General features: G+C 44.8%; 1 long non-coding RNA gene and 1 pseudogene across 1 annotated transcript; both read right to left on the bottom strand.

Annotated features, from left to right (window-relative positions):
- Positions 1–1296: 1296 nt before the first annotated feature.
- LOC149869240 (uncharacterized) lies at positions 1297–15203 on the bottom strand. The gene is made up of 4 exons (XR_016441090.1): positions 15070–15203; positions 11268–12984; positions 10318–10463; positions 1297–2414 (listed from the first exon to the last, which is right to left on the bottom strand). It is a non-coding gene; the product is annotated as an uncharacterized LOC149869240 (long non-coding RNA).
- A 3431-nt stretch (positions 15204–18634) lies between these two features.
- On the bottom strand, positions 18635–22531 carry LOC149869239 (uncharacterized; annotated as a pseudogene).
- Positions 22532–24075: the final 1544 nt, after the last annotated feature.

Raw genomic sequence — 24075 nt, 5'->3', positions numbered from 1 at the left:
AAAAAAGAGATGTACAGTAGGCCAAAATTAAGCAACTTTTCTTTAGTCTTACTTAATTTTCTTTAGTCTTCTTAATCTTCCTAACATATCAAACCTATCCAAAAAATGCCCCCAAAAGTACAGATGGGTGATACTGCACCCAATACTGCATTGCCATGTGCAAGACCATGCATGCCAATATACAACATGTGTGTCTGTCACCTTTCTAAGCACTTTTACATTTACATACCAATGACGTTTGTTTCTTAAATCACAGATGAGCAGGCTGTTTGGTAACTCAGCTGAATGGTCATTTAACTTCCCTAATGAGTAAAAAGAGACATATATTTTTCACTATCAAAAATGTAAATACCTGATATTATGTTAAGGCTCTGTAGGAGGTAAGGGAACACAGAACTACTTTATCAAAGGATTTGGAAATAGATGCAAAACTCAGGCTTTTGGAAGCATAAGGTGCCTAGATATGCAGAAAAGCAGTGAATGTGAGCATTTAAAGGGTTTCCAAGAGATGAAAATGAAGCTTCTTTTTATTCAGTTTTGAGTTAAGAGTCTCCTTTTCCATTCCTTTGTGGTTTAACTGCAACACATTCAATTCACCATGAGTGTATTACAGTTTACTACTTCAGAAGCTTTAATTATGAACCTTGGGGTTCATAGGCAGAATTTATATCAGGTGAATGAAAAGAGTATCTTTCTCTATTTCAGTCAAATGCGATTATGATGTGGTGCTTTGTTATAAATTACATGACTTATTTCTACAAAACTGGAGAATATTAACATTCCATCTAGACAAGAAATATTGCCTTAAATGACACGGTGCAGCCCTCAGTGCTTATACTTCAGACAAGTACATTGAACAGCTGGAACTTAAAATATAGAGTTTTTTTATGTGAAATGTGAAGCCAACAACCTTACCAATTCACATTTTGTTTTGTGAGAGGTAGTTAGCCAGGTTAATCTGGCAGAATACCTTCTGGTAAGGGCAGCATCTTAGAAACGAACATAGGCTTTCATAGGCAACAGCGTACTTCATCAGTAGCTTTTATTATCAATTTTTGAAAATTGCTCAGATTTTTTCTACCAAAGAACATTTCTGCAATTTTTAAACCCAGAATACTGAGGGAGGTTTACAAATAGGTAAATGTGTTTTGGACAGAATTTTTTTTTTTAAGAAGAAACATAAAAATTCACATTTCAGGCACTTTTGAAAAAAACATTTGAGAGAAATTTTAACAAAATATCTAGGTACATGAAATGCCAACAACACAAAAAAGTGTTTTAGGCAAAATATTGCAGTTGTTTGCAACTTTTAGCCATGGTTGAATGAAATGCTAGAAATAAGACTCTTAAGTGTGAAGGTGTTCATGACTGAAAAATCTGTTAAACTGACAGAACATGAAGTACAGCGTGGATATTGCGTCCTGGACTCTCATATCATTCTTGCCCCAAAAGCCTGGCTTTCAGCCTGCAGTAATAGGAGGTGCTTAACTGATTACCAATTACAAAGAGTACTTTTGGATCTTAAAGTTTAATTGCTGATAGAAAAAGTACAGCATGTGCTGTAAACTGCGTTTTTTATTCAAAAGGAGAAAGCATCCAAACAATGCATATAAGCTATGTGCATAAAGCCAACTGAACGATAATTGGTGATGTTCACAGAATTCTCTTTCACTTTTTTTTTTGAAGCTTTCACCCAACTTGTTCCAGAGTCAGAGTCACCAAAGCCATCTTGCTGATGCTGGCAATGTCAAAAGCTAGTGACAATCAACACCCCTGATTTAAGAACCCATGACAACGTCAGCTTTACCACAGACAGTAGGTAAGCCTCTCAGTGATATGAATAAAACAGATGAATGAATGCAGCAGTCTGTCACATGTGCTTTACGTGCAACAAAGGTAAATTTAAGTTGAGCTAAGGATGTTTTAAGAGCAAGTGTACAAAGCTGAGCTCTGAATAGGTATTACGTCCTATCAAGGACTCATTGTTTCACAGATCCTATACCTAACAATGCTTCATTGTGAAGGCTCCAAAGATCTGTGCATTAAATACCAGTTTTTCAGACCCTTTCCCATTTCCACTGTCCTCCAGTGCTGCAAACACTGGCATATTCCTGCTACAGACATACCAGAGTGCTCATCTGTGGCTGCATGGCTAATGAGAGCTTTATGAAATGGATAGGGAAACAGTTCATTATTGGTTTTATTTCAGCATGAATTATGTTCTGGCAGGCCCAAAGGAACCTGGACCTAGGACTTTTGAGATCTGCTGGGAAACTCGCTTCAGACTTCTACTGTTTCATCTGGATGGATATTTCACAAGGAAGCCAGGACAGAGATCACTGCTTCAGGTCGCTTGTGATTAACAGTCACATTAGATATCCAGTTTCACCATGCAAAATGTGGGATACAGCCTTCTGTAGAATGGAAAACATTGGTTCATGGGACAGTATGAGTGAAGTGGACATTATTCACTTTGACAGACTACTTTGAAGACAGGAGCACAGAGAAACAAAAGGTTGTGTCCTTGTTGGCAACTACTAGTGTCTGAAAAGGCTGCCTTCTACTTGCTAAAAACGAATGGATATTGAGAACAAAATTAACAACAGATATTGGCATCGTGGTTCAGAAATGCCAGTGGAGAGATCTCTAATCTCTGCTGCCAAGAAGGTGAGATCTAGCAAAGGACTTTTAAAGCCCAAGAAATAAAAACTGCAAGAAATTTCCAATTCTCAGCAGTTCCAATTTCCTGTGCACGGGATGAGCCTGGTGGAGGGCTAGCCTGGGGAAGGGGGGACAGCACATATTGTCATTTCATGCAGCCATAGGTGGAAAATCCAACCAAAATCTGAATGTCTCCTTTCTGTAGTGCAGTTCACAGCCCAAAAGTCTTTGATAGCAGCATGGAGGGAGGAAAGGGGAGTTTTGGGGGACAAGGGGCCCCTAAAGCCATTGTAAAGACCCTAGGGCTTCAGAAAAGTGGCCTTGTGTCTGATGGGTTCCAAAATTCTGTACAGATATTTCCCTTCTGTGCAGAAGGGAAAATAAAATCACTGCTTCTTTTGCAGGCAGCAGAGTGGGAAGGTGGGGAAACAATTTCCTTTCTTCCGATTGAAGAGTGTCAGGTGTTCCCCAAGGGGAACATCATAGGCACCATGTCCCAGAGGGGTTTTGTGTGACTGCTGAGTGGTTCTAAGAAAGGAACAGTATGGCTAGCAGGGCCATTGGATATATGAATAATATATTTATATAGCTAGGAAAAGCAATTACTGTAAAGCAGTAACCAATAAAACAAAATATGTGGGCACTTGACAAAAAAGAGTTCCCTAAGCTAGCTGGCATCTATCTAAGGGACTCCCAGTAGCACACCTCAAACTCTGTAACTGACTGTCTGAAACAGCTTTCTATCGAGTGCACGTGGTTCCAAACCATCACTGCAGTGACAAGAATTATTTGAAACTGGCATTAAGACACGAGAATGCAGAAACAATCTCTGGTTTCTTTAAGGTCTATTGAATGCATCTGAGGTTTCTAGGACTTCAGGTCTGTGAGCTGGACTCATTGGTTTCTGGTCCTGCATCATGTATTTAAACACAGGCAGTGTAAGTACTTTTCAAAATCTACATTTTACACATACATTTGGTTTCCCCAGACAAGTTGAAAAATAGTGATGCTACATATTAGTATGTAAAGGTTTGCTGATGTACATTTGGGCATGTTCAAGTATATTTTTATAGTAATAAGGGTTGGGATTCCTGTCTCTACAAAAGACTAACAGCATTTGAAAAACATAATACAATTTGACAGTGTTACAGAACTATTAAATACCTTGGTAGAGGCTGGGGTTAGAGGACATTTTCATCACCAAACGTATCTTGATGCCACTCTGAACTATGTTAAATAGCCAGGATTTACATATGATTTTAGATCAAAAGCCTCATGTCCATCAGGGAAATTGCCCATTGCCAAAAATCAGTACAGTTCTTAAGGCAAGTTAACTGTGAGTAGAAACAGCCCTAATTTCTTTAGTCTATAATAGTAGCTGAACCACAGTCAGCACTTGCTCAGCTTCAGGCATTTAACAATATGCAATAAGAGAAATTCAGCAATAAGCAGTTTTCTTGGTGTGGATCTACATTAAGAAACCATACAATAAATACAATCCATTTTAGTTGGCCAGGTTATTGAGAGTAACAACAGCAATGGTAACAACATTGTTAGGCCTTGACTAGCATTAGACCACAATACCAAATTTTAATATATAGAAGTTCACTCTAAAATAACCATACATGATGATGATCAGTGAAGAATAAGAGGGGGGAGTCAATCTGAACTGAATGTGAATGAAACACATAGCAAGGGTATTCCCTTCTAAAAAAAAAAGTGATGGCAAATATTTAGGGCCCAGTTCAACCACCCTTACTTTACACCATCATACAATGGAAGACTATAGTGTAGTGGATTCTATTAGTGGCATGTCATAAATTTCATCTCCAAGTACTACTTGCCAAATTTTATTAAATTTCATTTTCTCACTTTTACCTTATTTCCCCCCCCCCACCCCTCACAAAAGCCTTCAGACAGAGTAAGAAAATGGAGTGCTATCAAAAGATTTTGCTTCCTGATTTATACCCACATACATACCTGACTCGTAGTCTTATTTTCTTTACAGCTGTACAGAGCTCAGCAGTTTCACCTGATAAGCTTTACTTGGCTTCATTCACCATTCTCAAGTTTAGCTTTGAATCCGGGTTCAGGATGAAATCATTCAAACCTGTTGAGTTATGTCTGGTTCTGGTACAAAACTATAAATCAGCCTGGGCTTGCTCCAGCTAGGGCTGGCCTAGCACAGTTCCCACTCTGATTAGGACAGAAACTTCTACCACAGAAATGCCACCTGTTTGGTTTTGTTTTTTTCCCCTTCCTTTGTGTGTTTGTTTCTAAACTCTGAGCCATTAAGTGGTCCTGAATTTGCTGTCTTCTCTCTGCCTTCCCCCAAACTGTAGATGTTGTTGTATTATTTGTAACTGCTCTTAATATTTTATCCAGGTCTGGATGGGATTTTCCCCAACTGGGGCTATTTCTTTAATTCATTACTAAGAGACAAAAAGACAGGCTCAGGATGTACCTCATAGACTAAACAGTACAGTACAAAGACCCATTCCTGGCATAGTTGAAGTCAAGGGAAAATTACCCCTGACCTGACTTCAGTGATTGCAAGATCAGGCCACAGATCCTTGAAAAACTACAAGCCCAATTTATTTCAGATTTAAATTTTCCTACATTTCAATAACTTACATATGACTGAAGAACTGTGAGATAAACTTACCCCCCCCCCAAATAACAACTTTACTCTGATGCTCTGAGGGAAGGTCATTTTCTAGGAGTTCACGTCACTATCTCTTAGCCCAGCTCACAAAATACACAATGGGAAGTGATACTGCCCCAGCTGCAAACAATGCCTTTGAAAAACTTCAAACAATTTCTTGGTAAACAATGCATCAGAGTAATTACATTTTCTAATCTGAAATTGGGCTGCAACATTGTTTCAGGTAATGTGTGAATCATGTTAAAAGGTTTCCCCTCTGCTAGTCCTTCCTAGATTATCTAGGCAGTGACCAGTCTAAGGATGGAGACCAAAACTTGATGAAGTATTGTACTGGCACTGCAGGTAGTGGCTCCACTGCCTGTCCCTCAGACATGCAATGCCTCCTCTATCAGCTGCTACTGTTAGGATGCCAGCTAATTAGGCAATTAAAAAAAGAACTGATGGAATATTGACACAGTTCCTAATACCTCATGATCCTTAAGTCATCCTTTCTGGGGCATGAGCCTGCAAATGGGACAACCTGGCTGCCTCTACTAACTGCCTCTCTGAATAATGCCCAGTCAAAGTGGGAGAGACATCTTAGCTTAGCAGGAAAAGGCAAACAAGGCTTTAATGCCTTTGCACTTGCTAATGAACACAAATGATTTAAAACACAATAAGAGTCTCCCACCATTTTTCAGCTGAGTTCCCATGTAATGAACTAGCTGTCAGAATCATCACCTCAAACTGGGATTGTGTTAACAAACTAGTCTAAGAGTATTGTACACAGCATGTTTAAATAATTATTGAGTAGGCAGCACTGGTTTCTACAATTCTTCTACAGCAATTGCAGTAAATATGAATCCCAGGCTGCTGTTTTGTTCTACAATTCCTTGCCCTACATGCAGTCTGTTCATAGCTTAATTTATCATTGCCTTGGATATCTACCAACTATGATTGTCATGATTAAATCAGTATTAACTTAATTACAAAAGGCTTTACTCAAGATAATAAAGGAGGGATCCCAAATAGTGAGAATTGCAGTGTTGAAGACGTCTGGCAAATTTCTCCCAAACACTTTAAACCATATTTTCCCTTCCTTGTAGGCTTTGCCTTTTTAAGACTGAGATGCAAGATATATGAGTTTTGTCAAATCACAGAAATTAGATCAGTCTGTCACCTCATAGTCTGGGATTTCAAGCTACTTTCCTTCATGTTTGTGTTCTACCTTATGCCTTCCACGAACATCTATCAGTGCTGCATAGGTACTGTATTTTCAAATTTATCCCAAATCTTATACACAGTGCTCTTTCAAAATAAAGGCTTATTTTGAGATTTATTGTCATTCCTCATTCAGATCACCCTTCCTGCAAAATGAGCAGAGGACATCAAGATTTGGCTCAGTAAAGCTATTTATTTCAGGCTTTACTATATAACATAATACCATAATATTATTGCCCTAGTTATGACTGAGATGGCACTTTCATTCTAACTCTCAATTCTATTTCCCAAAGCCTTGGAAAACATTATTTGATTGAGAATGATTCAGCTTTCACTGTATTTAAAAGCATTGGGCCTTTTATAATTAGGCTTATCAACCACGTATTGCTAACAATTACAGATGATGTAAGCCTATGTGATCAGGTCTTTCAAAAGACCTTTAAAATAATGTCAAATATTTCTACACATTCTTGAGTACATCATCTAGAAGTTGGTGCTGTAAATTATACATAGATGAAGAGAAGGCAGGGCAGAGTGGCTCCTTCTAGACTAATTCAGAGAGGCATAAGCTTTCATAAGCAGTAGCTGACAGCCTTACACAGCTAACTACCTCTCTGCAAATAAGACAGAGGGCCAAAGGACAATAACGTTTCAGGTAGAAAACTCTACCTGTTCAAGATTTGTTTGAAGTTTGCTGAAAGGTCTGGGAACTTGCATGAGTCTCACAGTAACCTTGTCCTGAATTTTCAGTACTGTGACTCATTATCTATTCTCTCATTGGGAGTCTGACAGGATTTTTACCACCCTAGGTAGGTGCAAAGGATTTGCTCTCAACAGATTTGTTTCTGAGCTCCAAAATATACCTTCCCCATAGACTCCATTGCTCCTGCTTAGACTGCTGAAGACAGAAAGCAAATACTATGCTCTATAGCAGTGGTCCCCAAACTCTGACAGATTGTACACCACCAATTTAAAATGATAAAACCTTAAGTACCACTGGCCCATTTTTGTCATATAAAGTAATTATAATAAATCGATTAACATGTACCATTAACAGGTTGTCTGTGTACCGCAGATTGGGAACCACTGGTCTATAGGACAGTTAGCCCTCTACTTTTTTATGTCTGGATCTCAGAAATAGTCACAGACACTACATTTGTCCAAATTTCTCACACACTCAGATCCAGAAGTTCCTCTTATTCTCCAGTGACAGATATATGACCTTTGCAAGGAAACCACTCTCTTCATCACAAAGGAACAGTCAGGCTAGGGACAGAAGTTACATATAAACCAGTTTAAGTCATCAGAAACTGTTTTAAACCTGTAACAGAAAATGGCTGAAGCTGGTTTATGATAAACCTGGTGGAATGTAGTATTAGACGTAGCTGATTTGGGTCAAACTGGTTTATGAAACTTCTGTCCCAGACCCCTTCCTGGTTCAAGATAAATCACAGTCCCCCAGCATGCTTTCCAGCCCTGAGCTGTGCCGTGCTGTCTGCTCTAGCAAAGAAGGGTTGTCGGGAGGAAGGCAAGGACTGCCCCCTCACCTGCACCCCCAGGCAAACCCCAGGTGGGACCTGGGACCTGGGAGTTGGGTTAAACACCCTCTGGCCCACTCAAACTTAATCCTGGCTGTGACTGTGGACTACAAATCCCAGAGGCACCTGGAAGCAAGAGGAAGAAGTGATGAGCAACTCTGCTGAGTCCTGATGTTGCAAGTCTGGACTGCAAATCCCAAAGAGCTTGGAGGCAGCAGGAGGAGGAAGCAAACACACAGCCCATGCTGGCTACATGCCAAAGAGCCATGCTGTAGTGCCCCCTGGCTTGTGGTCTGAGTCACTGCAGGCATGTGGCTGCATTTCCTGAATCAAAAGTAATGTGTGTCCAGTTATTTCTCAGTTTAATCTATGAATCTTAGACTAACCTTCAAAGACTGAACTGATACAGTCTCGGGCTTTTTGACTGTCTACCCTTCTTGCATGCGCATACAGTGGTAAGGGAGCTGACCTGCTGTAGTCTCAATAAGTGGCTGCACTGGCTAAAAATGTAGATGTCATACCCTGGAATCCATAGTGCTATCTAATGCTTTTGAGGATTTTTTTTAAAAATAAAATTGTTTCTGGGGCCAAATCAGTTCCCAAATTTCAACTGAACTGAGCTTAATCATTCAAGCCTGTGTGGTGCAACTATTGGCAAATATCCCCCTGCTTTTGATAGACCCAGAGGTTACTAAATTATTCTATGAATCCATGGGTGTTTCCTCCATTTCCCCCAGGGGGACAGCCACTTCCTTCTGTTCACTGTGCTGTCTGTCAGTCTCTGTTGCCTTTGGGGGCTGCACCAGGAAGAAACATATCTGTGACACTTCTGTGCATGAGATTTTCCCCTCTTGACTAGCAAAATCCTAGAATAAGGTCTTCATGTGCTCATCTCAGCATGGGTCCATACACAATCAGGAGCACTTTCATCTCTTTACCTAGGAGCTCCAAACAAAAGCATGAACCTGTGTCTGGGAAAGGTCTTTTTTCTCCCTGGGCAAACTCCATTCCTTACTGACTGTTCTCTTCTGTTGCATTTCTAATCCCTCCCCCATTAAGATAATTTGGCAACTGCTATACAACTTTGCACCCTACCCAAGCTGCAACTTCAGCCTCTCACATAATTCATTTCTGATGTCTAAAGCACTTTCTTCTTTAAAGGAAATTCCAGCCCATAGGACTTTAACAGTGGTTTGGCCTGGTATTTCTGTCACCTCATATTATTGATAGTCAGCTTTTTCTAAGTTTTCCCTGCCCCTCTTCACTATCCCTGCAAACACTAGCCTTTTAGACCAGAGTGCTGTCTTTAGGAAGTCTGGGCAGGAACTTAAAAATAATAACTAAATATCAACCTTCTTGATATCTGGACCATGGCTAGTTCTCTTGGCCTAAAAGCCCTTGACTCTCAGATCTCAAATCTGTGTGTCCCCTGACACTGTTACACCAGCACCACCGTAAGGACACTAATTTTGCTTACAAATATTGTTCCTGGGGACCGTTAGAGCTGAGCCTTGTGTTCTTTCTTCTTGAGCCTTGTACATACAAGGAAGCAACAACCTTATTGCAGACTTGCAGAACAGCAAACAGCAGTTCTTAGGAAAATCAACTGGCTTTTCAAGGTGAGCAAAAAAGGAGCAATCCCACCAGGAACTGACTAAAATCAGCTAAACAAAGCTCCCTTTCTGTACCTCTTCTACAGTAACCTGTTCTAGGGTGACCCTTTACACTGATAAGCTGGGAGTCAGTTCAAAACTGCTCATCTAGTGCAGAAAGCTGACAGCAAGCTTTCTGATTAGAGGAAAAGAATTATAGGAATCAGCTTGTACCACAGGGATACTCGGGCATGTTACCAAGAATAAGAACTGAGGAAGAATGGTCAGGGCCCTGTAAAAGTCAATGCACTGGGGGAGTGATTGATGATTGTACTCATTTTGTACTAGTTGGATGAAATCAAAAAGAAAGCTGGAGAAAAAGGACATGAACCAGTTAGGTCTGGCATGGGTGCCTTCCTGGGCTACAGGATCTAACCAATAATGCAACCTTCTTAGCACAATTCTTATAATGTCTGCAGGACTGAAAATGCATCCGGTACACATCAGAGTATGCATTGCTGGCAAGGTGCTTGCACTGTGAAGCTCCAAGTTTTTATTAAGTGGGGGCCCAGTTTGTGCAGAGCTCCATCAGGCAGGTGTTTCTTCCTTTAACTCTTCTGACAATCAAGTTCAACCTACCCAGCCTACTGAAAGAACTTACCTAAAATTCTCCTGCTTCAAGAAAAAGTGACGCTATCTTGGTTTTCATCAGCTTTTCTTGTTGCCTAATTTTCTTCCTGTATGCAAGGTCCCAGATGGTTCTGGCATTAACCAGTTTCCAGAATACTGCTTACATCGTTGGTGACGCTGAGTTATATGAACAAAAAGTCTCCAATTAATAACACAAAACTTTTTTTTCCTCTAAGATGGGGATGGATAAGAACAAGAAAAAACACAGGGTCAAAATTATTGCCATCCACTATCCCTAATATACTCTATCTAGGGCAAGAAACCAACCCTAATATCAGCTACCAAGTTAACTGTAGGAGGTGGTAGACAGGAGGAAAGAATCAACTTCTAAGAATAAAACATTAAGATTTACATTTTAAGATTCCACTATAAAATAGAAAGTGTCCAATTATTTGTGGGGGATACTATTACCTTTTACATGCATCTTCTTATAAAATGATTTAATTATCCTTTAAAAAGTCCTTTATTGAACCAAGCAATCCTTTTCTCATACATATATATATATATATATATATATATATACACAAATTACCATACTTCCCCAAATCCACAACTAATCTAAATTGAAGATGATCTCCCCCATTAATTAGATTCTATACATGGAAAATTTATAAATGCATTATAATTTTCCATATATCGAATCTAATTATTGGAGAGTCATCTTAAATTCATTTCCCCCCTCCCACCCCCACCCAACAGCTGCAGGGGGGCAGGAAGTGGGAGAGGCAGTAGGGAGGCAGGTGGTGGGAGGAAGGATCAAGCAGCTTGACCCCTGCCACCTTGCTCCTTCCTCCCATGCCACCTGTTCCCCTGCCCCCACTCCCATACTTGTTCCCCCTGCTATCTGCCCCCAGCATCTTCTCACCCCCCCCACACCACATGCCTGCACCTTGTGGTACCTACCCTCCTGCTGCTACTTACCCTTTGGCAGGGCTCTGGCTCTGCTCCAGTCTAGGTCACAGAGTACATGTTCGCTCAAGGTACAGCCCATCCTGGTAGCAGTGGTGATGGTGACAGCAGTTCTAGCCCAGGCTCTAACTCCAGGACCCAACTGGAGTTTCCACAGTCGCAAGCACTATTACCATGCTGGGCTCAGATGGGCCTGGGGTAAACGCATACTGTATGCTAGAACCATAGGGTAAGAAAGGGTGGGGGCAGAGGAAACAAGGGGGCAGGCGGGGTTTGGAAGAAACTGTGGCTCTGCCCTTGACATGGAAAGTTCTGAAATAGACCTGATTTTAAGGGTATTCAACACCTTCCAAAAATCAAGGCCCTTAAAATAGCCTCAGGTTTACAGTCAAATATTAAGACTCACAAAAAAACCACTAGTGACCTTTGAAATTTTTTATCTTAAACATATTCAGCTGTTCCCTAAACGTATTGCAATCCAGTTCATACAGATTTTGAACACATACTGCCAATCCCTCATGATCAACAGCAAGACTCCCAAGGGGCTAGGGTTAGGTCTAAAGCTACTAAGCTTAGCAGAAGAATAATGCAATGACATTTTAAAGTCTTCACAATAAAACAAAGAGAGGTAATTAAAGGGTCTGTATTTTAGAAGTGAAAATTAAGACTAGATTTTGACTCTGGTTTCTTCCATGCTACCTCTATGCCAGTACAGTGAGCAGTTTCTGTAAATACAATAGAAACTCTGCCACTTTGAAGATAAGCCCTTGCAGTTAGCTTAAAACAATAATTCTGTACTTTCTTTCCTGTTTCTAGATTTATTTTAAGTATTAGTATAAAATGTCAGAGTCTGGTAGCAGCCAAATCAGTTTGTATAAAAATCGACTGCCTGTTTGCAGTATATTACAGGCTATATTTGACACAGGAAAGCACTTAATCATGAATGCTATCAGCACACCACACCCATCTTTGTAAGTGCCTTATAAGCTAGATTTATCACTATGAACTTGAACTAGATAGAGACAAGTAATAATGAATAATGTAGCCCCCTTCTGAGGAATTAGGGTTAAAAGTGTACTATCCACAATGTGACTGCCAAATGAAAGGTTCTTCTGCCACATGAATGTAATTAATACCAATAGAAACAATGCGCTCAATTCTCCTCTACTTCATATTGATGTAAATTATGTTCAACTCAGCTGAAGTCAGTTGAGCTACAGCAAGGTACAGAGAAGAGAAAAAAGATTATTACTCAGATGTACAAAACACAAAAGTATCTAGACTCTAGTTTTTGTTATTTTACACTCAGAGTTTCATTTCATAATTCATATGGCAGTGTTGGCCATGAAAAATTAATCATGAGTTTATCTTAACAATTATGTTATTTTTATGTTACTTTAAATAGCTGTTTTTGCCCTGTTTTCTGATTTTGCAGGATAATTCACCTTTTTTTTGCAATTTTTTTAGGCAGTGAGCATTTCAGGAAATGATCTAAAACATGCAAAACAGACGCATGAAGGGGAGGAACCTTCTTTTTGTGTTGACTGAAGAGAAAGGCATTTCACTGAAGACTCCTTTGCCTCATCCAGATGAGCGCAGTTGTGAGGTCTGTGTGTGGCACCACAGACCCGTCTGCAGCGCCACATATCTCACATTCAGAAGTTTCCTACACTGCTACCTTGCAGTGCGGGGGCGGGGTGACCCCTGAATATCCAGAAGTGAAGAAAACCTGCGTTGAAAAAAAGTGGGGCAGTGCACTCAGGGACAGTGTGCACCACCCAAAACTGGAACCTGGCCAGCTGGAGCCATGCTTCAGCTGCCAGCCAGACTCCAAGCTGCAGGAGCAACGCACCTGCAGCTTTCCCAGCCCCCAGAACCCCAGGTAAGGCTGCTGGGGCCAGCAACTGTGCTAGATCCAGCCTCCCCTACCCCATCCAAGATAACCTGCCACGTGTCAGAGGGTGAGTGGCATGGGCATTCCCTGGGGACAACTAGCAGCAGCACAAGATGTCCCACTACTAGTTGTCCCAGGGGAACCAAACGTTCACGCTTGCCTGGACATAGCTCTAATGCTCACCAGCCTACTTCCCACAACCTAAAAGAGACCATCTCTGCCCAGCTACACAGAAATGGCACTCCCACACCACCATGAGAGTTGCCAGTGTTTCATTTTGGTGCAACAGAAGCCATTCTGGAAATTTTATTCTGGATATCCAAATCTTTCATGCACATGTTGCAGAACTATAGATGTTCATGAAAATAGGAATTCAAATACCTACTTGTGATGCTTGCTTATACTAACCACAGTTAAGTCAGCACAGTAGGCTTCTTTTAAAAATCTGGTCCATTACAGATGGACTTAGTTAAAACAAGTGTTGGAATGTAAACTGGACTTGGGTAAGACATGATAGCTAAGCACTTTTCCAAAGTTAAAGAAATCTTTATACCTGGTCCATTTTGAGTGTCCAAAATATATTTACCGAAGTAATTTTAAACCCTTATATGTTTTACAAACTGATTACACACTGTTAATGGATCTACGCACCAACATGATATATCTACATCTTTAAGGGTTCTCTACACATGCAGGTAAAGGCACAATGGGTTCTAATGTATGATCCACACAGTCATGTCTCCTGCCATGTCACATGTCCATGGCAGGAGATGCAATTGTGGGATCATGCACTATATCTCACTGCACCTTATTGCTGATGCCTAGGCTTCCCCTTCACCAGCAAGAAGCAATTTCCTCCAGCTGGGCGCCCCCACAGTTGAGGGGCTTCCAGCTGCAGGGGGACCCCATGCACTCTTGGGGCTGGGGAATTGCAGCTGCCATAGTCCTTTCCTCCTATACTCCACACACCCCTGAGGGTGGGGGATCATGGAAGCCATAATTCTGCAGCCCCAGGCGTTTCATGAACCCCCAAGCCAGCTGCAACTCCAGCTGCCAGGACTGAGCTGGGTCCTGGCACCCAGGATCCATAGCTGTGAGAGACTGTATCCCACTGCTACCAGGACCCAGTCAGCAGCTGCTGGGGCTGAGTCCCCTCGGCTGCAGGACTCCCAGTTCTGGCTGGGCATGGTGCAACCCTGTGGCTGACAGCCGTGTCTCACTTGGTAAAAAAAAAAAAAAAAAAGGAAAAGAAAAAGACCCATTTGGTATTAAGGATCTTAATTTAGAAATGGACCTAATTAGGTCCAGAAGTCCATCTCAATCCAGAGACACAGGCTAGGACTCAAGAAAGTGCTGAACACTGCTTCCATTGAAATTTGACAAGATGGTTTAACCAGGACTTTGACTCTATCCTGGTATATCTAATCTCCCGTTCTGGCAGGGAATACATTATACCAGTACAAGCACTGGGCTAACTACATCAACAGTGGGGTTGGGAGTTTCACCATGTTGACATAGTTAAGGTCATTGCATTTTGGTTTGCAAAGATTACTTACATGGGAAAACATCCTATACTCCTGTCAGGGAGGAGGGGAGCACTTACTTATTAAACAGAGTCAGGAAGGGAATAAAAAATTGTGGTAACAAAAGTGGAATGAGACTAGGAGGATGGTTACAAGGAGTCAGAATAATGAAGGGAGCATGAAGCAAATGAGAGTTGTAGGGAGTTGTGGGTTGCCAACACAGGATGTTAGGAAGGTAGGGTCATTAAGAGGAAGGGGAAATCACACATAGACTGGCAGCGTGAAGGTTCCTCTGAATGATGGAAAAAGCCCAAAAGCAAGGAAAGATGCACCAGTATCATGATATGAAGGAGTCTGATTCATGGTTGGCAATTGAGATAATTCAGTTGCCACTTACCTGTGGGTTTCCAAGTTTTCATTCCCCACTTTAGGAAGCTTTTCAGTCAGGTTCTACCATGTGATCATATTTGTCCACAACTTATTCCAATAACACTCCATGCTATACATGCAAAAAAAAAAGTTATGCCTAATTATTCTTTTAAAGCTTCAGCTATCATTTCTAGTCTTCCTCATAAAACCTTTAAATATTTTAAAAGTACAAAGGAGAGCCCAAACCTAACACTACTCTTATTTTTACTTATTTTAAATAAGTATTTATTTACTTACTTGATATTTAAAAAAAATAATTAAAAATTAATTATATGACATGGTATCTAAAATATCGGGGGCTGGACCTTAAAACCCAAGGGATCCCTACTAGTGTTATATTCCCACATACTTAATAATGGCAAGCCACACCACCTTCAATCATTTTGTTAGCATACCTTTGGATGTTGAGTCCCTAGCAGCTGCTCTCAGGCATGTCAGAGACTAAGGACTGACATGCCTGAGAGCAGACTCACCCATTAACTTCCAGGTTTGGAATGTGCCTGTAGGCTTGGGTGAATGGGATGGCGGAGAGTGTTCAGATCTCTTGTAGGACACATTACTACAATGGTGTAGACAATCCCACAGAAAGCAAAAACCTCACCCTGCACTGGCCCCTTCATGCAAGAAAAAGAAGCAGGGAGAGGCAAAAAAAAAAGCCGCTCTGAAAGCCATGGCTCTCCTCAACATGAGAACAGCACAAGCCATGGCTAGCTTCAGCAAAAAGCATGTTGCTGTCCTCCGAAGACTCCCTCATAAACCCTTCTATAGGTTATGTGATGAGGGTACAGGGTCACAACTCAGTGCTATATGTTCCAGACAGCAGTGGCCTACAGAAGCCACTGAGAAACAAGCTTGCAGATATGTTCAATGATATGTCTGCATTGCAAAGTGTACCTTGGTTCCAGGGTTTCACATACCCTTGAGCTTGCAAAGTCTGCCTCAGAGCCATATGCAACCCAAACGATATAGCTACATCTGCATATGAAGTTTCATAGTTTGTAGGGTCAGAAGGGACCTGAGCAGACCATCGAGTCCTACCCCCTGCCATGGCAAAAAAGAGTATTGGGGTAAAACAACTCCAGCAAGGTGTTCATCCAACCTTGTCTTAAAGACCCCCAGAGTAGGAGCCAGGACCACCTCTCTTGGAAGCTGGTTCCAGATCCTAGCCACCCTGACCATGAAGTAGCGCCTCCTGATATCTAGCCTAAATCTACCTTTTGCCAGCTTTTGACCGTTATTTCTAGTCACTCCTGGTAGTGCTCGGGGAAACAGGGACTTCCCCAGTGCCTGCTGGTCCCCTCTGACTAGTTTGTAACAGGCCACTAGATTCCCCCTCAGCCTTTTCTTGTGGAAGCTAAACACGTTCAGGTCCCGTAGCCTCTCCTCATAGGGCCTGCCCTGCTGCCCCCTGATCATGCGAGTGGCCCTCCTCTGGACCCTCTCCATGCTGTCCACATCCCTCTTGAAGTGCGGTGCCCAGAACTGGATGCAGTACTCCAGCTGTGGCCTGACCAGTGCCGCATAGAGGGGGAGGATCACCTCCTTGGATCTGCTTGAGATGCATCTGTGGATGTGTGACAAGGTGTGGTTGGCCTTCCTGACTGCATCCCCATGCTGCCAGCTCATGTTCATCTTGGAGTCAATGATGACTTCAAGATCCTTTTCTGCCTCTGTACTGACAAGAAGGGAGTTCCCCAACCTGTAGGTATGGTGCCAGTTGTTCCTCCCCAGGTGCATCACCTTGCACTTGTCTGTGTTGAATCCCATCCTATTCTTATCCACCCACCCCTGTAACCTGTCTAGGTCTAATTGCAGCCTACTCCTCCCTTCTAGCATACCCACATCCTCCCACATCTTAGTGTCATCAGTGAATTTGAACAGGGTGCTTTTTACCCCCTCGTCCAAGTCACCGATGAAGATGTTGAACAGTGCAGACCCGAGGACCAAGCCCTGCGGACCCCCACTGCCCACATCCCTCCAGGTCGAAAATGACCACCACCACTCTCTGGGTGCAGCCCTCCAGCCAGTTGGCGACCCAATTGACTGTTCAGGTGTCGATACCACAGTCCCCCAGTTTCTTAATGAGAATGGGATGAGAGACAGTGTCGAAGGCCTTCCGAAAGTCCAGGAAGACTATGTCCGCTGCTGCCCCTGCATCTAAGGATTTGGTGATCTGGTTGTAGAAGGCCACCAGGTTGGTCTGACAGGACCTGCCGCTAATGAACCTGTGTTGGTTGCCCCTAAGCATATTCTCCCCTGCTGGCTCCTCGTGGACATGTGCCGGAATAATTCTCTCAAAAAACTTACCCAGGATTGAGGTAAGACTAACTGGCATATAGTTTCCTGGGTCCTCCTTCCTCCCCTTTTTGAAGATGGGAACCACATTGACCCTCTTCCAGTCCTCTGGCACCACACCAGAGCACCATGAGTGCTCGTAAAGCTGTGCCAGGGCTCCCGCAATGACCTCAGCTAATTCCCTTAGTACTCTAGAGTGGAGATTGTCCGGACCAGCTGATTTGAATACATACAGTCCCTCCAGAAGTTCCCTAACTAGTTCCTCACTAACCCTTGGCCTTGGTGCGCCTCCCCTGAGGTCTAAGGGGGGCCCAGAGGGGGTATGGCTGTTCCGGCCCCTGCTCAGTAAAATGGAGGGAAAGAAATTGTTAAATATGTTAGCTTTGTCATCTGGTGTGACGACCAAATTTCCTAGCGTGTCCTGCAGGGGGCGCCACGTTATCCAGAACCTTCTTTTTGTCCCCTATGTATTTAAAAAAGGACTTCTTGTTGTCCTTGATCTGGGAAGCTAGTCCCAGTTTCATCTCCGCCTTGGTCTTCCTGACCGCCCCCCTGCATCGCCTAGCAACCGCAGTATAATCCTCCCTGGTGATGGCCCCTCCCTTCCATTGGGTGTACGCCTCCCTTTTAGCTAGGAGACACTCCCAGATGCTTTTGGTGAGCCATTGGGGCTTTTGCGCCCTCCTGCCCCCTTTGATCCGTGTTGGGATTACCTCCTTTTGGGCTTGGAGGATTGTCTCCTTAAGGAGCGCTACTCTTCTTGGACATCTGGCTCCCTTCCCCTCCGGGACCTCAGTGTCTCTCTGACTAGTCTCTTTACCTCATTGAAATCCACCCTCCTGAAATCTAGGGCTGCTGCCTTGCTGTAGGCCTTTGCCACCTTGCGCTGGATGGTGAATTCCAGCAAGTGATGATCACTGTCACCCAGGTGGTTGAGCACCTGCAACCCCCTCACCAGGTCATCACCCGTGGTCAGCACCAGGTCTGACAAGGTGTCCCCTGGTGGGGCTGTGCACCTCCTGGGTTAGATGGAGGTCCTGCATTCTGACTAGGAACCTATGTGAGCAGTCAGACCTGGCTATGTCTGGGTTGGTGTCAGCTAGCAGGAGGGTAAGTTCTTCTTGCTTGTTTCCCATACTACGAGCATTTGTGTAGAGGCTTTGAGGTCTCCTGAGGATGTGCACTGGCCCCCTACTTTCAGTATTACCCTGAACCCTGCTGCTTACCTGCGTATATGTTCCGCTCGTTGGTCTAGGCTGGGCTGTACTTGTGGGTGTTGCTTGGTTTGGCAATCCAAGGCTTCCTCCACCCTTGACTTCCCCTTCCCCCAACGAGGCTAGTTTAAAGCCTGCCGGAGGAGATCCACCAACCTAGAAAAAAACATACGCTTACCTTTAGGGGAAAGGTGGAGCCCATCCCATCCGAGCATGTCTCTTGTTGTGATGTGGGGGTCATTGTCGAGGAAATCAAAGCCTGCCTCAAGACATCATTCCCAAAACCACCAGTTGGTCTCTGCAATGCACATTGTATGCTGTCTTCCACGTCTGCTCACTGGTAGGACAGAAGAGAAAACCACCTGTGCGCCTATCTCCTTCAGCATGCCCCCCAGAGCATGATAATCCGCCATCAGTTGATCATGGCTTCTCCTGGCCGCATCATTAGTACCCACATGGATTAGGACCATGGGGTAGTAATTGGTGGGCTGGATCATGGCCTGGATCATCCTCTTCACATCCTGAATCTTTGCTCCGGGTAGGCAGTAGACCTTGTATGTTGAGGGGTCCTGGCGACAGATGGGGCCCTCTATCCCTCTCAGGATGGAGTCGCCTATGATGATCACTCAACGCTTTTTCCTCTGGGACTGCTTAGCTCCTTTGGCCTGCTCAGATCGTGGAGAGCGTGGAGTTGCCTCCACTCTGCTTGCCTACTCTCCTTCCTTCTCCTTCAGAGTCGCCAGGGCCTCATACCTGTTCTCCAGCTGGACTGGAGGAACTGGTACTGCTGTGTTACGAGCAGCCCTGGTTCTGGAGGTGACCGTCTACCACTCTACAGTGGAGGGCACTTCCCAAGGTGCTTCTTCCTTCGGTGTGTGGCCCTGCAGGGAAAGGAAATAGCTGTCAATTTCATCCTCCACCTCCCTGATTCCCCTCAGCCTGCTAACATCCTCCTGAAGCTCCCTCACCTGCGCCTCCAGGGCCCTAAGGCAGGCCCCTGCAGGACAGGTGTGGGGGGTCCCCGGTCCCTGCCCCCCCAGGTCTTGCTGGGCAACTCCCACAGGCCAGGGGGTGAGGGGAGGCCAGCCCCCTCATGGGCTCTGTCTGGGTGGAGGCCTCAGACAAGCCCCGGGTAGGCTGCGCCCCCTGGGCAGGGGCCCTGGCAGCACTCCATATTGACACCATCATAGGAGTTGCTGCTTGTTTATGACTTAGTGCTGTGCTTTCACCCTACCCTAGCAGGAGTCTCCCTCCTGGCCCTTTCTGCTTGTCTGCCGGCATGAAAGCCGATGCAAACACAGGTGCGCTCTTATGAAGTGTGCCTTTTTGCGCACTCTGTTTGCGCAGCTCGGGAGCGCGGCTCCCTCTCAGCTCAGCTAAAAGGGATCCAGGGGGCTTCCCCTCTGGATCCAGCTCCGCTGCGTCCGGTCCCTCTGCCCACTTACTTTAGGGGGATCAGCTGCTGCTGCCCCTGCCACTGGCTCCGCTGCTGCTGTGTCTGCCTCTGCTTTGGGTTGGGTAAGGGGGCACATGTGCATGCGGGACACATGTATGCCTGGATCCCTCCTCTCCTCCCTGCTTCTGGCTCCCAAGTGCCAGGAGCTATGTCAAACCACAGCTTTTAAGGGCCATGGTTTGAATTTGCCACAGCTGCCCCAACAGTCAATCAGGTGATCCGGTCTTCCCTGAAGTGCCTGCCGGCAGTGCTGCCCCCTACGCTCCCCCACTGCGGGGATCTGGTGCCTCCTGAGCCTGCTTCCCAAGGGTTAAACCCGGGGGTGCTACCTGGCTTGGGGGGACAGTCCTCCCTAGTACTCCCCCTGTTTGCACGCTCTGTTTGCATGGCACGGCCTGGGAGCACGGCACCCTACCGGCTCAGCTAAAAGGGATCCGGGGGGCTTCCCCTTCAGATGCAGCTCAGCTACGTCTGGTTCCTCTGCCCACTTACCTTAGAAAGTGCAGTACCTAAAGCCAGAACTAAGATTCTGGGGAATATACTGAGGTCTCTTAATGCTTAATTATCTTGAGCTACTCTAGTAATATTTTTATGGTTGTGAAAAAAAACTTGTCTCTCTTTCCAAATTACTGCTGGCTTGTCTACGTCACTGAAGAGGCATGGCTCAGTAAGGGGATCCCAGCATATCTGATGCTCCTGACATTCAAAAAGCCTGAACCTAAATTGATTCAATCTTTGCAGGTTAAACTAACCTGCAAAGCTTGAACTGATTTGGAGGTGGATAGACATTCCCTTGTCATTCCAGAAATGCAGGTACCGTATTTTTCGGACCATAAGACGCACCTGACCATAAGACGCACCCCTCCTGGAGCCTCAGTCTCCGCGGCAGCGAGTCCCTCCTTCAGACTCCTGCCCCGTCTGTTCCAGCCGGCCATTTTTATTGCCGGCTCCCGGCCACTGGCACGGGCGCCGGCTTCCAGTGTAAACAAGCGGCGGATGTCCCGCTCGGGCTCCGCCGCCTCCGCGGGCAAGCTCCACCCCGTCTCCCTGGGACACGGCATAAACAAGCGGCGGGTGTCCCGCTCGGGCTCCGCCGCCTCCGCAGGCAAGCTCCGCCCCATCTCCCCAGGACACACACCTTCGGACCATAAGACGCACCCTCGTTTTCCCCCCACTTTTGGGGGGAAAAAAGTGCGTCTTATGGTCCGAAAAATACGGTACATAGAATCATAGGGCTGGTAGGGACCCCGAAGGATCATTGGGTCCAGCACCCTGCATGAACAGGAAAGACATCTAGGGTCAGACAACCCCAACCAGGTGACTGTCCAGTCTTTTCTTGAAGACCTCTAGGGTAGATGACTGCACCACCTCTGCAGGGAGCTTGTTCCATAGTCTGGACACCCTAGTTGTAAAGAAGCCTGTAGTGGTTCAGGCTGTAAGCTGGGGGGGGCACTAGAGCAGCCCTCCTTTTCCTTCCACACTGCTGAGCTGAGGAGGGCCAGGCCCCAGCACGATGCTCTGATTAGGGAGTGGTTCTTCCCCCCCAGCCCCCACAATTAATAACAGAGCATTGAGTTACACAGCAAGGAGTTACATGGGGAGTTATTAGCATATATTAGCCCATCAAACAAAACAAAAGCCTCTCTCATTAATTCAAGCTTTTTTAAACATTACTGGATACCTGTTGATTAGCTCCAAAAAGCCCTAAGCCGACACTGTCCTGTCTGCCTTTACCTAATGCTGAGAGGTGTCTGTGCAAGGCAGAGGGGAGGGGACAATCCTTGATTTAGCAGGGAGTGGTTGGTGGGGAGGGGGAGCAGGAGGAAGCCAGGCAGCTGCCACTGTACCTGCAGTCTCTGCCAGAGCTGCAGCCAGGGAGCAGAGGGGAGGGGCCAACCATGCTGTGCTGGAGCAGGGAGCAAGGAGCAGAGCCTCTCCCAGAACGGCAAAGCATCTGGAATGCTGGGGGACTCAGGTTTAACTTAAACCAGGAAGGGGTCTGGGACAGATATTGCATAAACCTGTTTGACCCAAATAAGTTAAGGCTCATACTACATTCAGCCAGGTTTATCTCAAACCAGTTTCAGCCATTTTCAAACTGGTTTATGTGCAATGAACACCTGTTCTGTTACCAGTTTAAACCAGTTTCTGATCATTTAAATCAGTTTATGTGTAATGTCTGTCTCTAGCCCCTGAGGCAACAGGCATGGTCCAGTCCCAGAAGTTCCCCTAAGAAGCTATTTGGCTCATGCTCTGTGCCTCCTCTTAGGTGTGCTAGAAACAAAGTGTTCATAAAAGAGACAGAGGGACAAGCCCAGAGCAGCCTTACCAATATTTCCAGTTTGGAATGGGCCTGCAATGTTGGATGGATGGGAGATATGTAAGCACTTCCAGCTTTGCATGTTCCTTACTCCTTACATTTCAGCCAGTGCCAAGCTGTCAACCCAGCCAGGCAGATGAACCATTCCTACTTTTTAGCAACAGATTTATTGCAGTAAGACAGAAGTTAAAGGGAATGGGACAGCATCGCAGTAGAAGTTTCTGAGCCTTGAGAGGGGTGTTGTTCCTCACAAAGGAGGTCAGGCATGTAGCCATTGCTGTGGATTCCCCAGATGCAGACTGGTGTTTGTAGTGTGGCAAGCAGGGTAGGAGCCAGCACCACGGCCCTTGGAAGTTGGTTCCAGATCCTAGCCGCCCTGACAGTGAAGTAGCACCTCCTGATGTCTAATCTGAATTTACCCTCTGCTAGCTTGCAACCATTATTTCTAGTCACTCCTGGCAGTGCTTGGGGGAACAGTGACTCCCCCAATGCCTGCTGGTCCCCTCTGACTAGTTTGTAACAGGCCACTAGATTCCCCCTCAGCCTTCTCTTGTCTGAACAGGTTCAGGTCCTGTAGCCTCTCCTCATAGGGTCTGCCCTGCTGCCCCCTGATCATGCGAGTGGCCCTCCTCTGGACCCTTTCCATGCTGTCCACATCCCTCCTGAACTGGACGCAGTACTCTAGCTGTGGCTTGACCAGTGTCACATAGAGGGGGAGGATCACCTCCTTGGACCTGCTCGAGATGCATCTGTGGATGCGTGACAAGGTATGTTTGGCCTTCCTGACCGCATCCCCATATTGCCGGCCCATGTTCATCTTGGCATCAATGATGACTCCAAGATCCTTTTCAGCCTCTGCAGTGATGAGAAGGGCGTTCCCCAGCCTGTAGGTATGGTGCTGGTTGTTCCTCCCCAGGTGCATCACTTTGCACTAGTCAGTGTTGAAACCCATCCTGTTCTCATCCGCCCACCCCTGTAACCTGTTAAATAGTTGTTAAGTTAAGTAGGTGTTAAGCAAAAGAAACTAAAAAACCCATTAAGTTACAAACAATAATCAAAAATCCCTTCCCCTCAGTTTCTCAGCTTTCCCTTTTGTGTTGTCATTATTTCACTTTAGTTCTTCAATCACAGTTTTCCAAGACAGATAAGACCTGATTTTTCTAACATAAAAAAACCAACAGGGAAAAACATTCTGAAAAAAAGTTGTCACTTCTCCTTTCTACACTATAAAGCACCAGAAACAGAGCACACACCCTTTTTCTGTCCTGTGCAGGTTACCTTTACATAAACTAGACCCTGGCGGCTGCATGAAGCCCTGGCCTATTGAGCCGGGTGTAAGGATGTGCTAGAGGTTTTTCTTCTTTCCCTTGGGTAGGATGTAAAGGATTCCTATCTTCATAACTGGCATTCCTATTAGATTAGGTCATTTTATAACTGAGACAGTAATGTACAATGCATCTTGTTCAAACACCAGTAGATTGACTTTATTCTTTTAACTATGTAAATATTACAGCACTTGTTGGATAGAAAAAAGGATGCAGCTTACAAAACTGGAAGATATGCAGTAAAAGTAGACTGGCCTCAGTTGATAATGGAAAGTTACAAGGGGTATTTCTCCTATTCTTATCCATGACATTCCCTAGGTTAATTATCAACATGTGTAACCATGGAGAATGTAGTTCCATCGTT

Source organism: Crocodylus siamensis, chromosome 3 (genome assembly GCF_052110815.1).
Source record: "Crocodylus siamensis isolate JL-2025a chromosome 3, ASM5211081v1, whole genome shotgun sequence".
In the NCBI taxonomy this organism is placed as follows: Eukaryota; Metazoa; Chordata; order Crocodylia; family Crocodylidae; genus Crocodylus; species Crocodylus siamensis.
This window is presented reverse-complemented; position numbering and strand designations above follow the sequence as displayed.